This window comes from Phasianus colchicus, chromosome 4 (genome assembly GCF_987193195.1).
Source record: "Phasianus colchicus chromosome 4, bPhaCol1.hap1.1, whole genome shotgun sequence".
Classification (NCBI taxonomy): Eukaryota; Metazoa; Chordata; class Aves; order Galliformes; family Phasianidae; genus Phasianus; species Phasianus colchicus.
Genome location: NC_143439.1, coordinates 12,087,974 through 12,101,108, shown reverse-complemented (window position 1 = coordinate 12,101,108; position 13,135 = coordinate 12,087,974). Strand labels below are relative to the sequence as shown.

At 37.4% G+C, this 13,135-nt stretch overlaps 1 long non-coding RNA gene across 3 annotated transcripts in view; it reads right to left on the bottom strand.

The window, feature by feature from the left end:
* The window catches only part of LOC149918056 (uncharacterized), a 46,126-nt gene extending 40,492 nt beyond the window's left edge, over window positions 1-5,634 (bottom strand). For all 3 annotated transcript variants that reach the window (XR_016466328.1, XR_016466327.1, XR_016466329.1), the window contains exon 1: window positions 5,506-5,634. This is a non-coding gene — a long non-coding RNA (uncharacterized LOC149918056). The remainder of the gene's footprint in view (window positions 1-5,505) is intronic.
* Window positions 5,635-13,135: the final 7,501 nt, after the last annotated feature.

Sequence of the window (13,135 nt, the reverse complement as noted above, 5' to 3'; positions counted from 1 at the left end):
TCTGACCTTGTGGGGCCCAGATACATCCCTCCTCCAAGGAGCCTGGCTCTTGGGATCAGTAAATCAGGTCACTTGAAGTTGTTCTATATTCTTTTATTTTTATTTTTTATTTACCTATCACCATTCCCTAGTATACAATTTTCCAGACAAAGACTAACAGATTTTTCACAATAGCTTGCTTTCAGTTTCCTACAGCAGAAGAAAGAAAAGAATGGCTTTTGTAGTGGGCTCATATCACACCAGCAGGGTTACATATAACAAAAATGAATAGTGTTTGTTAAAATACGGACAAAAGCCTTGATATGAAATTTTATCCCTTCACAGTGTTTACCAGGTGCCTTCATAGTTATTCAGGTAAACCAAAAGAGTGAAAGAATGCTTTCCAGAACCCCTTTCTAAGGCAGAATAGTAAATATCCTTAATGTGTGTGAAGATTTGTGTAGAGATCGACTCGTACTGATGTGCTGGACTGCCTTTCTGATGTTACTCATCAGAAATTCGGAACAGATCTTTCTTTATGTTTGAATTCTGCTTAATGTATGGGAACATGGCTTGTGAGAGAGCACTATGTGCATCCTCATGACTCTTATGGACAGTTGACACTTCCAACATAAAGGCTTACTCTAGCTGCCTAGTTCTTTCAGTAGTTAAAAACTATTAATATTTCCAGCTCAGATTGACCCTTATTCTTCAATAAAGCTTACAATGGCCTTGCCTTATGGTGAGAAATCACCTACCTTCTCCCTCTTTCTAGTCTGAAACTCTTAACTGGTTTGAATTTGATTTCCCAGTAACATACCATACCTGATAACCAAGACAAACCTGTTTACCAATGATAATGATAAATGACAGTTATTGAAGTTCCACACATAAACAGGTAATGAGTATAACCAGCAAAACCTTCATTGTTTGTCCATTTTCCATTTTATCTTTTAATACCATGAAAAAACATCAACTGTCTTTTCTGTTAAGGAGATTTCTACCATTGCATATTTTTCAATTGAAAAAGTAATCCCTTAGTCATTAAAGGGCCAATGGAAAGAAATGGTCCAGAGATGGAAAGAACAAAAAATGAACAAAGGACACGGCAACTTTTTAAGGTGATTCTTACATCTTTTCTAAATGCTTTTGAGCTGAACTTCACTCATGCCTCTTTTATCCTCCTTCCTAAGTCAACTCTAACAGCTCTCAGCATCCTGATGACACATACATATGGATGGATTCTCTTCTGAGCTTGCTGAATGCTTTAAAAGACCGAGAACTGCATTTTAAGTATTTAACCAGAGAGCTTTCCTTCCATGTGTGTATCACCTTGCAAATTGCCAGTGCTACAGAATATTCATGGCAACTCGTATGGGACCAATGCTCTATTACATCTGATAGCACCTGCACTGTCATCACGTATGTTCTGAAATAACCTTTTGGTCAAAGGCTCAGAACTACAACTCTGTAGGCTTTGTGTAACCAATCCATCATTTATTTTGCTGCCCAGAACTAAGACTTGTAAACCACGCATAAGTTTCCTGCCATGCAATTACTTGCTGATGTTGTGCCAAGTTCAGACTAATAGTTTTCATGCATCATTAAACGTAGTCCGAGTGGGGATCCTACAACAGGTTTCAAACTGACTTGAACAGATTTCATTAAGTTCTTCTTAAATGGTCTACTTCGCAGCTTGTGGCTGTAAGATGTAAGCATCCTTCTTCTCATAAACGATTAAAATATGAAGTTAATATATCAGCTTCCCAGCAAGCATCATATTAACTGTTTTTTTTTTTTTCAAGATAAAACTGATAAAACACATGCCTAGTACAGGTCCCCTAAATGTAATAATGATCTCATTTGCTGCCTTCCTATAGCACTTTCTGGTCTATTTTTCTACACTTGTTTCATTGTACACACAGCATTATAGGTTTGTGGGGTTTTTCCGCATGCAGAAAAATCACAACCATTGTAATTTTGTATAAGCTGTCACTAAGAAATTCAAAATAGTATTCCAGCCTCATCTAACCTTTCTTCACCATTTTCTACTGCTCCAAGGAAAGCAACAGCTCAATCAACCTACTTGGTTTTTTTTGTTTTTTGTTTGTTTTTTGTTTTACATAATATCATTATTGTAGGAATTTAGAAAAATAAAGGGGTTTTGAGGAGTCATGACCATACAGCCATGATGCATTAAAAAAGCCCCAAGCCTAAATGCAAAGCTATGGCATGCATCTTTCCTATGATTACATAATAAAGCCTCTATTTTGACTTTGTCTTCCATGAAGACATGAATCCAATCTCCCTACACACAGCAGTCCTTAAACCTAGTGTAGGCTAGCAAGCTTCATGAAAGAAAATCTCCTGCATTCCAGCTCTAGCCTTCCTTCTGTGTGATTGCTTAGAGGAAGACCCTGGGACTGACAGCATAATCCAGATTAGTTTTTATTTCTAAATTCTTCTTATTAACGTGTTTTTTGCCCTTACATCCAAGTTGCTCCCTATGCACTAGAGTATACTAAAAGACAAAAAACTTCAAGTCTGAGAGGCATTTATGCAAGTAAAACATCTTTGCTCTAACTTGTTGATAAAAATTGCTATTCATTTTTACTTCCTAGCTCAGTAGAAACTATCACACTGGAGAATAAAATAAAGGAGTATACTTCCAGTACCCTTTAAATGCAAACACCATGAAGATTAGCATTTTTTTCTCTATAACTGATTATAGGAGCATTTGAAAAGGAACTTAATATTGAAAAAGGAAAACTTCCCATTTTAAACCTAAGCTGGGATGGTTCAGAAGTTGAAAATCATATGTAGAGAAAGCAAAGGTAGAAATATCTGCTCATGTGTTCTTTTCCATGGTGGTATTCTGCCTGGAACAAGTTTCCTCCTAATCTGAAATAATCTTAGTCTACTAACTGCAGGGGACATTGCAAGGTGCCTGTATTAGTGCAGAATGTGGGTTGAAGATACATATTGCATCTGCGTGGGAGAAGGGTTTCAGTTTCTGGCAGAGGGATGATTTCTGTTTGCTACTGGGGTAAGCCTCTATTTAATTTCACGGTAAATTGTGTCAGAGCTCTGTTTTTTTTTTCTGTAAGGCATAAATCCTAGCAAATTGTCAAGCACAATATAGGTTTGCTTTAAACAACCTATTCTCATTGTCCATCAATGTACCAAATTCCAGTCTACTAAAAAGTGTAAAATCCACAAAAATCTCTTTACCCTCCAGAAGCAGTGGCGTGTCAGTAGCTTGCATAAGGTCTCAACCTCTCTTTCATAGTTAAATGGTCCAAGTTTCAGACAAGCTCACTTTTTTTCAACACACGTGGCCTTATCCACTAGAGAACAGATAGCAACACCCATTTTAAAGATGAAAAATCTCTGACAGAGACAAGACAAGGGCCAAATAAACTGTGCTTAACAGGATTTTCAAAAAGTCCTGCGTGCCTCTTCAGAGGCTTCAAATACTGTGACAACAACCCAGCTTCTTCCTGCAAAGGCACTCTTGTTTTGCCCTGTATGCATTTCACTACCATGAACGGGATGTCTGAAGCAAAGCCTAACACAGTTTCCAGACTGTAAGTAAATTTTACACATCAGAAACAAAGCTGTCAGTGAAACAGCTGAAATACCACCATAACAAGAAAAAGAGCATACTAAGAATGAAAGTCCTATATAATATATTGGCAGTTTTTCTAGGTTATTAATTCAGATTAAATTGACTGCCCAAGGAGAGACAGTGGCATACAGAAATATAGTTAACACAGAAATGACAAGAAGTCTGGGTACACAGAAACATCAAAGCTATAAGAATAATTCATCTCATTCATCCTACCACACAGTGAACAAGATCCTATTTGCTGAGGAAGAAGAGGCTCATAGTTTTCTAAGCTTCCTCTTAGAATCACAGAATGGTTTGAGTTGGAAGTGACCTTAAAGATCATCCAGTTTTAACCTCCATGCCATGGACAGGGACACCTTTTAATAGACCAAGCTGTCCAGGGCCCCATCCATCCTTGCTTTGAACACTTCAAGGGATGGGGCAGTCAAAATTTCCTATCATATTTTTTCTACAGAAGCTGTTTCTCACAATGCCATTTTCCCTATCTGCAATAGAATTTTTCTTTAAAAACCTCTGCTCAATTTTTCCTGCTTCTTGGCCCGAATTTTCTGATTTATCACTGACAGCATATTCCATTGAAAAACTCTGGCATATCAAGGTTTATATAAATGCTTAAGGTGTGGCATGTTTGGTCAGAGCAGCAGTCTGGACTAGGTACTGCTAGTACTCTATCGTTCATCCCCGCCCTTGCTCAAGTTTTAGAAATCATTTTAATAAATGGTAGTGAGAATTACCTGTATACCACAGCTTTAAACACTCACATAATAATGTTCTCTTTGCTCTGACTGCCACTGTTTGCTATTCCTTATATTAAGTTTGATTTTTTTTTTTGGTCATCGAGCAGCAATGACCTTATTGTCACTTTTTACTGTGAAACATTCAGTAGAATACCTGAGGTGTATTCTAGGAAAGCTTCTTGACCTCATGATTTTTACACACACCCATACACACTTATTACTGAATTTGCAATACCATAGTAACTCCGCAGCTCTACACTGAAAATACTGTAGACACACCTTCATACTCTTCCCATCCCCTTTCACTGCATTCTTTCTCTTTTGTGCCAGCTCTAGTGAGCAGTTCAGGACTTCTCAGGTTAGCCAGGAACTTGAACCCCCTCCGAAGCACAGGAGATTGAGGTCTGGAGGTGGACTTGAGTCCTTTTATTGACCAACTTGTTATACTGATAAACAGTGCTCTGAGACCAACACCAGTTTAAGATTCTCCAGCACAGAATCAATGCTACTTTATAGGATTAAAAACAACAACAACAACAAAGCACAAAAAACTCCAATAGAAAGACTCAATTCAGTGGAATTGATTGCACAGGAAGTTCTTTGTCTGTTAAAAATGATAATTAAGAGATACTTTTGAAAGAAAACATGTTTCATCCTCTCCATTAGAGCACACTATGATCACAGGCATAGGTACATCTTACATAAATTACTGATGGCCCAAACAACATATGGTTTAGTGTGAATATTTTATTCAGCTCTGTCATGGGATTTAATTTTAAGTCAAGTCTTAATTTCATCTGAAAGGCCCTCAAGACTACTTCCCTAAAAACAAACCAAAATCAAAGAAAGCCTTGGACTGAATCCAAGCAACCGGTTAAAATTCAGAATTAAAAAGCAGTGTCACAAGGAATGATCTGAAGTCACAAGAAAAGACACAAATAGCACAAGAAAGCATTTTTCTCACACTCTGTCTAGCATATTTCATTTGTGTTAGAAATGGTAAAGGAAACAGGCAATCTCAGGATTAAATCTGTGGATTAAAACAGCATAGGATATTACAGGATGCTGATGCATGATTCCTAGCAGGCTTTGTCTTTAAGAAAATGAAACATAGTATAGCGTTTCTGTCTTCATCAGAAAATGTAAGAATGGACTTACCTGTTACCAAGTACTCCTGTAAGGTAGCCTGAGACTAATAGAAATAGAATACAAAAGCTCATATGCCCACTAAACCCTTATTTAGGATTGTGGTGGCAAAGTATCTTCCAAAAACAAGAATAAACATAAGCATCAGATATGAAAGACTGCACCTACATTTCAGCACCCTAAGCAACTTTCCTGCATAAATATAAATACTTGGAAAACCTGTCCGTGATTCTCTCTGAAACGGTTAACAGGAAAACAATCAAGTATAATGGGCTTTAGATTTGCATTAAGTTGCAGTTCTGAAGATGCATGTGAGAGAATGCCACACAGTTGGGTTACCTAATTACACATACCATTTAATTGATCTTTCCAGGCGTGTATTTTAACCTTGCTTTATCTCCTTTAATGAAAACCCATGCTTTACCTGATAGTTACCCAAGAAAGCAGTTAAGAACGTATTTAACTCAAAACACATGTGCTGTGGCCTCTCCTCACACTTAAGCAGGTGACCCTTTCAGCTGCTCTACTCCGGGAGTATAAGCAAGCCATCAGAGAGCTCACAGCTATCCAAGTGTGAGACTTGCCATTGACTTTCAATGGTCAATTGGATCCTAATTTTTGCAATTTACTTATCTCAAATCTGTAAACCTAAAGTCAAGCATGCAAGGGTCACCATTATGCAAACTGATCAGAGCATACTAAATCCCATGGTTTTCATTAAGTTTCTTCAAGATCTGCCCTGTAAGCAAGCTATGGAGATCTTTTTGATGTAGATTTTTGCTGCAGCTACTTGGTAGTGGCCTGCATTTGAGTCTTTTCTTACCAATATTGCCTAGTAGAATAAAAATACATAGGTACCTAATAATGAACTCAAAATAAGATTCAAATCAAATTCAAATGGCTTCATTTTCAGTTTGGCAAACACAGAGCCTCAGAGCATTCTAGTTTTGTCATTTATTCTGTATTTGTAAATCCTACTCTGAGTGTAAGGGGATTATAAGAACTGCTGGGGACAAGGGAATAATAATCCTTACCAATATTTCCTTTGAAACTCAGACCTTGCGTTCCCTAACGGTAAATCTTTCCAGTGGATTAGTCACAGAGACTCACAGTGAGAACATCAGCTGTACGCTGACTTTAAAAGTCTCTTCTAAACATATTTAAAACCACTTACTTCGTTTATAAAACAGCTATTTTTCAATTGAAGTTGTTCTGCTTACTGATTACTGAAACGAAGTTATTAAGTTTTTGTTTAAAGACATTCAAGGTTAAAAAAGCTTTTCTTTCATTAAGTATCTGTAGGAAAGTGGCTATTCTACACACATTTAGACTTGAATATATACGGAACTGTTTAACTGTTTAAACTGCATTAAAGGAGAACTCATCTGAGGCTTTTTGCCCAGACCTTTAAAAATAAATATCAGGTAAACCAGAAGAGGACTCGTCAAACAATAAACACTTGGTTTAGGGACAGCATTAACAAATGCTAAAGAACACTGCCATAAACTGTGTCCTAATTAGGGGCCAGATATACATTCACATGGTATTCTGAAGACTGTCCTTAAAGGTAGTCTTTCTTTTGAGACCAAAATACAAGTAGATCCCTCTTGCCACCAGTGTTTCGGTTAGTTGTCACCATCATAAATTAATTATCCTCATGCATTTAACTAAAATATAAATCTTTTATTTACTATGTGATTACAGTCCAGTGCTGACACGAACTAAAATGTTTGCTTGTGAAAAAGAAAACAAATGGATTTCTGACAGGATTGCAATGGATCGCATTAAAGAAGGTGTAGGAAACCCACCATACTGAAAAAGCAACTTCAGACCATGGCTGATAGATGCTGTTTTACCTTTGCAAGCCAACTGTGTCAATCAAGGCTCTTCAAATTTAAAGCAAGAGAGGAAAGACTGAGATGTCCATCAACAGCTTATGAAAGTATGACCAAGCCACCACTTGTCAAAGCAGCCAGGGCTGAAAAAAGAAAAGGAGTATTCTCAAATACAGAAAATTCTGATGTACCAATTGCAGAATAAGAAAAAAATGGGGTTAATCCCAACAGTAATATTCATATTAGTTTAATGGTCTGTTATAATAAACTAGGTGGCATAAAATCCATTGTTCATAAGCCACATGTCATCAAACTATCCTGACACCAAATTCTAAAAGCAGGGGGGTAAAGTGTGGAACAGCCCAGGGAAAGGATGCAATCAGAGAAATATTGTCACTATGCATTTATTTTATGAATATCATTCCTAGCTCTTTACTTTTTTTCATTGATTTAAAAAAAAAAAAAAGGCATCATCATGCTCTTCCAGAATCTCAACTTTGTTTATACACATCAATGAACATCTTGCTTATGAGACTGATTATTTTTATGAAGTTCTATTTACAATGTCTCGCTTTGTCTCATTATTTTCAAATGAATAATTATTAATATTACACTTAATAAAAATATTCTTATATGCAGCCTTTACACGTCCTGCTCTAAAACCTTTATATGATTTATCATTGCTCAAAGATATCGTGGTTGCAGTTTAAGACTCAGAACACTAACTGTGCTTGAATTCCATCCAATTCAAGTACAGTTGGCTGAGAATTGATTTTCCATTGTAATGTGGTGTTGGCATGTCTGTGCTGTATAGAGCAGGCTGCCTGCCAGCCTTACCACTGCCATGCAGGAATAATAACATAATTTTATACAGACTTGCACGTTTATTTCTTTGCAAGCTACAAGGAAAAAGTCAAACTTTTTGAGTAGGAGTAATACTGTTATTTGATTTGACATTCTCTCCACATTTCTGACTTTGAAGTACAACCTTAATTGACTGCATAGTAGAGAAACTCTACTACAGATACTTTTATGCAGACTGATCTAGGTTCTCTACAATTATTTCTAAGGCAAGAATGGTGCATTTGCTGTCTGATTGTACACGCCAATCTGACACCACTTGGCCTTCATTTTAGGAGAAGCACTGAAATTGTGGGCTTAACACCATTGGCAATGTTTCCCTGTCATCTTCCTCTCGGGCACCATGCACAGGGTAGGTGTTGATACAAAACAGCAGTTTCAAAAGTACTTTAAGCAAGAAGAAGGTAGGACTTCCACCTAAAGCAAAGATCTATATTCCTATGATCCACAGGCAAACTAAAACACTGTCTTTGTGCAATTAGAAATGGGCTGAAGGTACAGTGAGCACGATCAGAAAACTCACCCAGGCTCAAGAGTTACTCCGCTGGATTTATATCAGCTCTATACTGCTCCCTGGTAAGTCTGCACTGGCACAAACAAGGTGAGAAGATACAGGAAAAAATTAGCTTCTTTTGGTGGTGTACTAGCACACAGAACTCAGAGAACTACTACCTATGGGTGATACTGATGCTTGTGCTACTCAGCAAGAGAATAGTTCCACTGGTTTTTTTTTTCAATCATGTTTATTCTCAGCTAATCCGAATATGGCCAGAGCACTTAGAAATACAGACAAATGTACTTAAAACTTTTATGTGTGCAGATAGAACTGAACTGGATCTAGTTACTAAGCCTAAGAAGTATTATGGTCACTGCTTGTCTCCTGAAGATTGAAAGGATGTTAGTTATCTATGGAAATTAAAGTTCAACATCTGTTTAAAAAGTTAATCTTCATTTTCCTAAATCCAGTAATTTTAGTTTAAGCAGTTGTTCATTTTCAAAGACACTCCCATGAGAAAGTTATTGAAAGCAAGATAGTAGCAAAAATAAACTAAAAATATATTTTTAGTGGTTAGCACAAAAATAGTATATTGTGTCCTCTTTTGACTTCATCATCACACTACCAAATAATACCCTCCAAGCTGTGCTAACAGCATTCGTAGATGCTGCTGTTGCTGCGGGAAGATACTAAAGTACTATTTAAGTGGCAGATGTTAAATAAAAACAGTCTTGCCTGGATTCTGTTACATTTAAAAGACAGGAAAACAAATCAATGTTGCCAAATGGGAAAGAATAAGATCAATAGGTGGGAAAACAACATTTTCAAGGCATTAAAAATTTGAAAAGCAAAAACAAAAGTTTAAAAACTTTGAGCAACTACCTGGCTACCTCCTTTTAAATCAAAGTTTGTGGCATTTATAGAATGCCAGACGTAAGATAATACCCAGTATTTGAGTGCTTAGCACTGCAGTTTTCTGATAATGTACCTCTAAAGGCCTAGGCCTTAAACAGAGCTTTGCAATCATCGGCAATGATTTATGGAAACAGTAATTTGCTCCCCTCCCTATATTTCATGCCAATAAAAAAAAGGATTGGGCTGTCAGTTGAAATCCTTTTTCTTCAAGTAGAGTTAAAGGAACAGTAGGCAAAGTTAATTTCAACAAAGTTAATTTCTATAGATTAGAGCTACATTGGTACCGAACAAATCCTGAGTGTTATCCACAGCTCTTCCCTTTATTTTTCTGTGCAGAGCTCCAAAAAGTACATGGAACACATAATTCCACTGGAACTAAGAGGAGAAAAGTACACTGGAGCTCTAGAAAGTCATACAGTTTTGTTAAAAACCGGAGATCAGTTACTGGCATCCAGTCCTAGCTCCCATTACACCATCATGTCATGTATGGGCAGAGGCGCCAGGTAAAACAGAACTGCTCAGTATGAAGCAGGAGGTCCTTTCCTTCTAGAGAGAGACTTAAACCACAGTTTCAGGATCCTCCTTCTAGTCTATTTTGGATGCATACCCACAATATTGTTTCCCTCTTTATAAGGGTAGTCATAACACTAAACGCAATTGCAAAGCTTAGCAGAGCTTCAGAGAAAACACATGTGGTAATGCTTATAGCAGTAAGTTGCTCCCCAGTTCCCAAACATCAGACAGACTTTTCCATGCATCTCCTCAAATATATGAATATCCATTCCTACAGCCACAAAAATTTGGGATTTACATCAGTGAAGTTAACCACCACTCTCTTCAGCAGTTCAGCGCCACTTGTCTTAAGGAAGAAATGTCACATTTGAGTTCTATTTATCCTCACCATCCTACATGTAGGTCAGGGCCTGATTCTTACTGCCAACGTTCTCTGCAGTTTCCTCCACCTCTTTCCTTTAGGCTCAGCCAGCAAGAGAGAAATCCTTGAGAGAAACAGACATCACTCAGAGCTGTATCCCAGGGACACCAGTGAACATGCAATTGGTTTTGTTGGGACAAGAGTGTACTCTGTTAGCTTAACCTGGAGCTATGAGAGAGTGAATGTAGCTTGAAAATACTGGTTGAAATCTGAGTATGTATATGGAAATACATACAGCTGGCACTCACAGGCGTGTATATCCAGCACTGGGAAAAGGCAGAATATGAAGGTATATGAATGCGCCATGTTTCTACATGATAATAGAGTTATGTTACACCTTTTTGCATCTGCCACATCTCTCTGTTATGAGGTTATTTTCCTTGGATTTCTTTTAGCAATTATTCTGACAAATTTCTAACACTGCATGTTAGCTTTTGAGTCTTTGGATTTCTAACAGCCAATGCACATCTACATTTATTTCACCCTTAAGCTCTGACCTCTGATTTCATATCTGTAAGGTATAGCTATCATTCTCTCTCAGATGGCTTTGTTATCTGAGTGAACATTAGGTCAGTGAGACAGACGTTTCTCTGGTGCTGTTCACTATTATTTTTTTATATATTTTTGAGCCATTATCATTCGGTGCCTTTCTTTCTTTCTTTTTTCTTTTTTTCTCAGCAAATAAGGCAGTACTTAACTCCCAAATGATTTCCACATCAGAGCAAGATTCTTGCAGAGGCAAGCCGTAGGATTGTGAATGAAAGTACGGATAGCACTTGTGCAGCTGTGAATACTACCATTACTCTTAGAAAATCTGTTAAAACAAGCCAAAATCATTCATATGCACTTATATTGCTATGTCAGTGAAATCACTCAAATATTACAGGATTCAAACTTAAAACTTCACAATAAAAAAGGAAGGAAAAAAAAAAGGGTCTTACGTGAACTGTACTGAGAGACTGTATTTATTAAGTTTGCTGTTTTTGAGAGATATAGAAAGCCTTTAACAGTACAAAAGCAATACAATTGATATTACAGACATTATTGAGACAAAATAGAAACGTACTGATCAATTTAAAGCAAAGAATCTTGAAGTTCCTTATTAGCCCACAGACTGAAGGAGTATTTCATTCTTCCTTCTTAATTACTCAAAATCTGTGTCACTAGGAGCACTTTCCCCATAGAAAACTACCTTAAAAACTGTTCTCTAGAATGACTTTTGACTCTGCTTTAGTCAATAGAGAGGAGTGACCTGGTCAGGTATGCACCACATGTCCTGGCAACTTGTGACCAAGTGATATGCAGTGTAAACAGAGCCTATCTGAAGAGTTTATGTAGGGTGCACTACCAGACTGATGCATCAATTGATGAAATGGTAGAGTTCGGCATTCCCAGTCTTTCAGATCTCATGGCAACATTGGGCCTATCACCAAAAGCTAGAAAACTTCTGCCAAGTAGGACTTAAGCCGTTTCCCAGAGCCATTAAAAAGCTTTGGAGCAAGTATTGTTCCCTCTTTTAAAGGTTTTTAAATTGTGTTACTGTGGTTTTATGCATTATTTACCGACTCAAAAGAGTAATACAAGTCTCAACCCTCCAGCCACACAGATCAACCACTTTTTTTATCTCAGTAATTCATAGAAGAAAGCATTCTAAAAAGCTTTTAAATCATGTAGTTAAAAATATAAAAACATTATTTCAAAGCCTAATGAACAAGTCCCTGTACTTTCATTCATGCACCTATTCATCATGCACAATCCACCTTCCTATTAAGTCTCGACTAGCTGCAGCAAAAGTAAGTAGAATACAAGAAGAGGTCGAACTTTGGCTTGTTTCAGAAATCTCAGGGCCAGACAAATGACTCATTCTCAAAGATCTCCTTGCACAAATTATCCACCAAGAAACTCATCCTTTACCCTTCCTGTTGCAGTTTCCCAGCCCTATGCACCTATCCTCTATCACATTCATTCTTCATCACCACCTGCTACATAAAAGGAATATTATAGTGCTTTACCTGCAGTCAGAAGTGAGCTTTCAACATAGAGCCATCCAGCTTTTCACCAGTAGCATGCTGAAGATAGATGCTCATAGTACCTAAATCCAAAGTAGCACTGTTTTCCATTTGGCAGGATCTAGCTTCTCTCTCTCATAAACTGAGGATTTTGCCTCTGTAAGAACCAGATTCTCACAGGTCTGTGATCCTGCTGAACTCAGAAGTGTGACATCATCTTTCTGCCTTACTCCCAGCTGGAGTAGAATGTACCGTGGAAAACAGGCCCAAAAGGTAATAGCTTAATGATAATTATGAAGGGCATTTTGTAAGGAGAGAGAAAAGCTACCATAAAAGCCATCTAAAATGGATGTTCCAGATAGCTGGTTAGAGTTTCTACACCAAATACTTTCCTAAACATTTCTGCAATGAAAAACTGCTCATCTCAGTTAGAAGTGCAGATTCAGTTTTCTGAGACATTGACAAATAATGTAGATAAAATCAGACTATTTCACAGCCTCTCCAGCAGCCTGTCAGTTTTACAGCACCATTCCATCCTATGAAGCTCACACTATCAACACATTGTTTTGAAAATGGTAAACGTATGTCAATA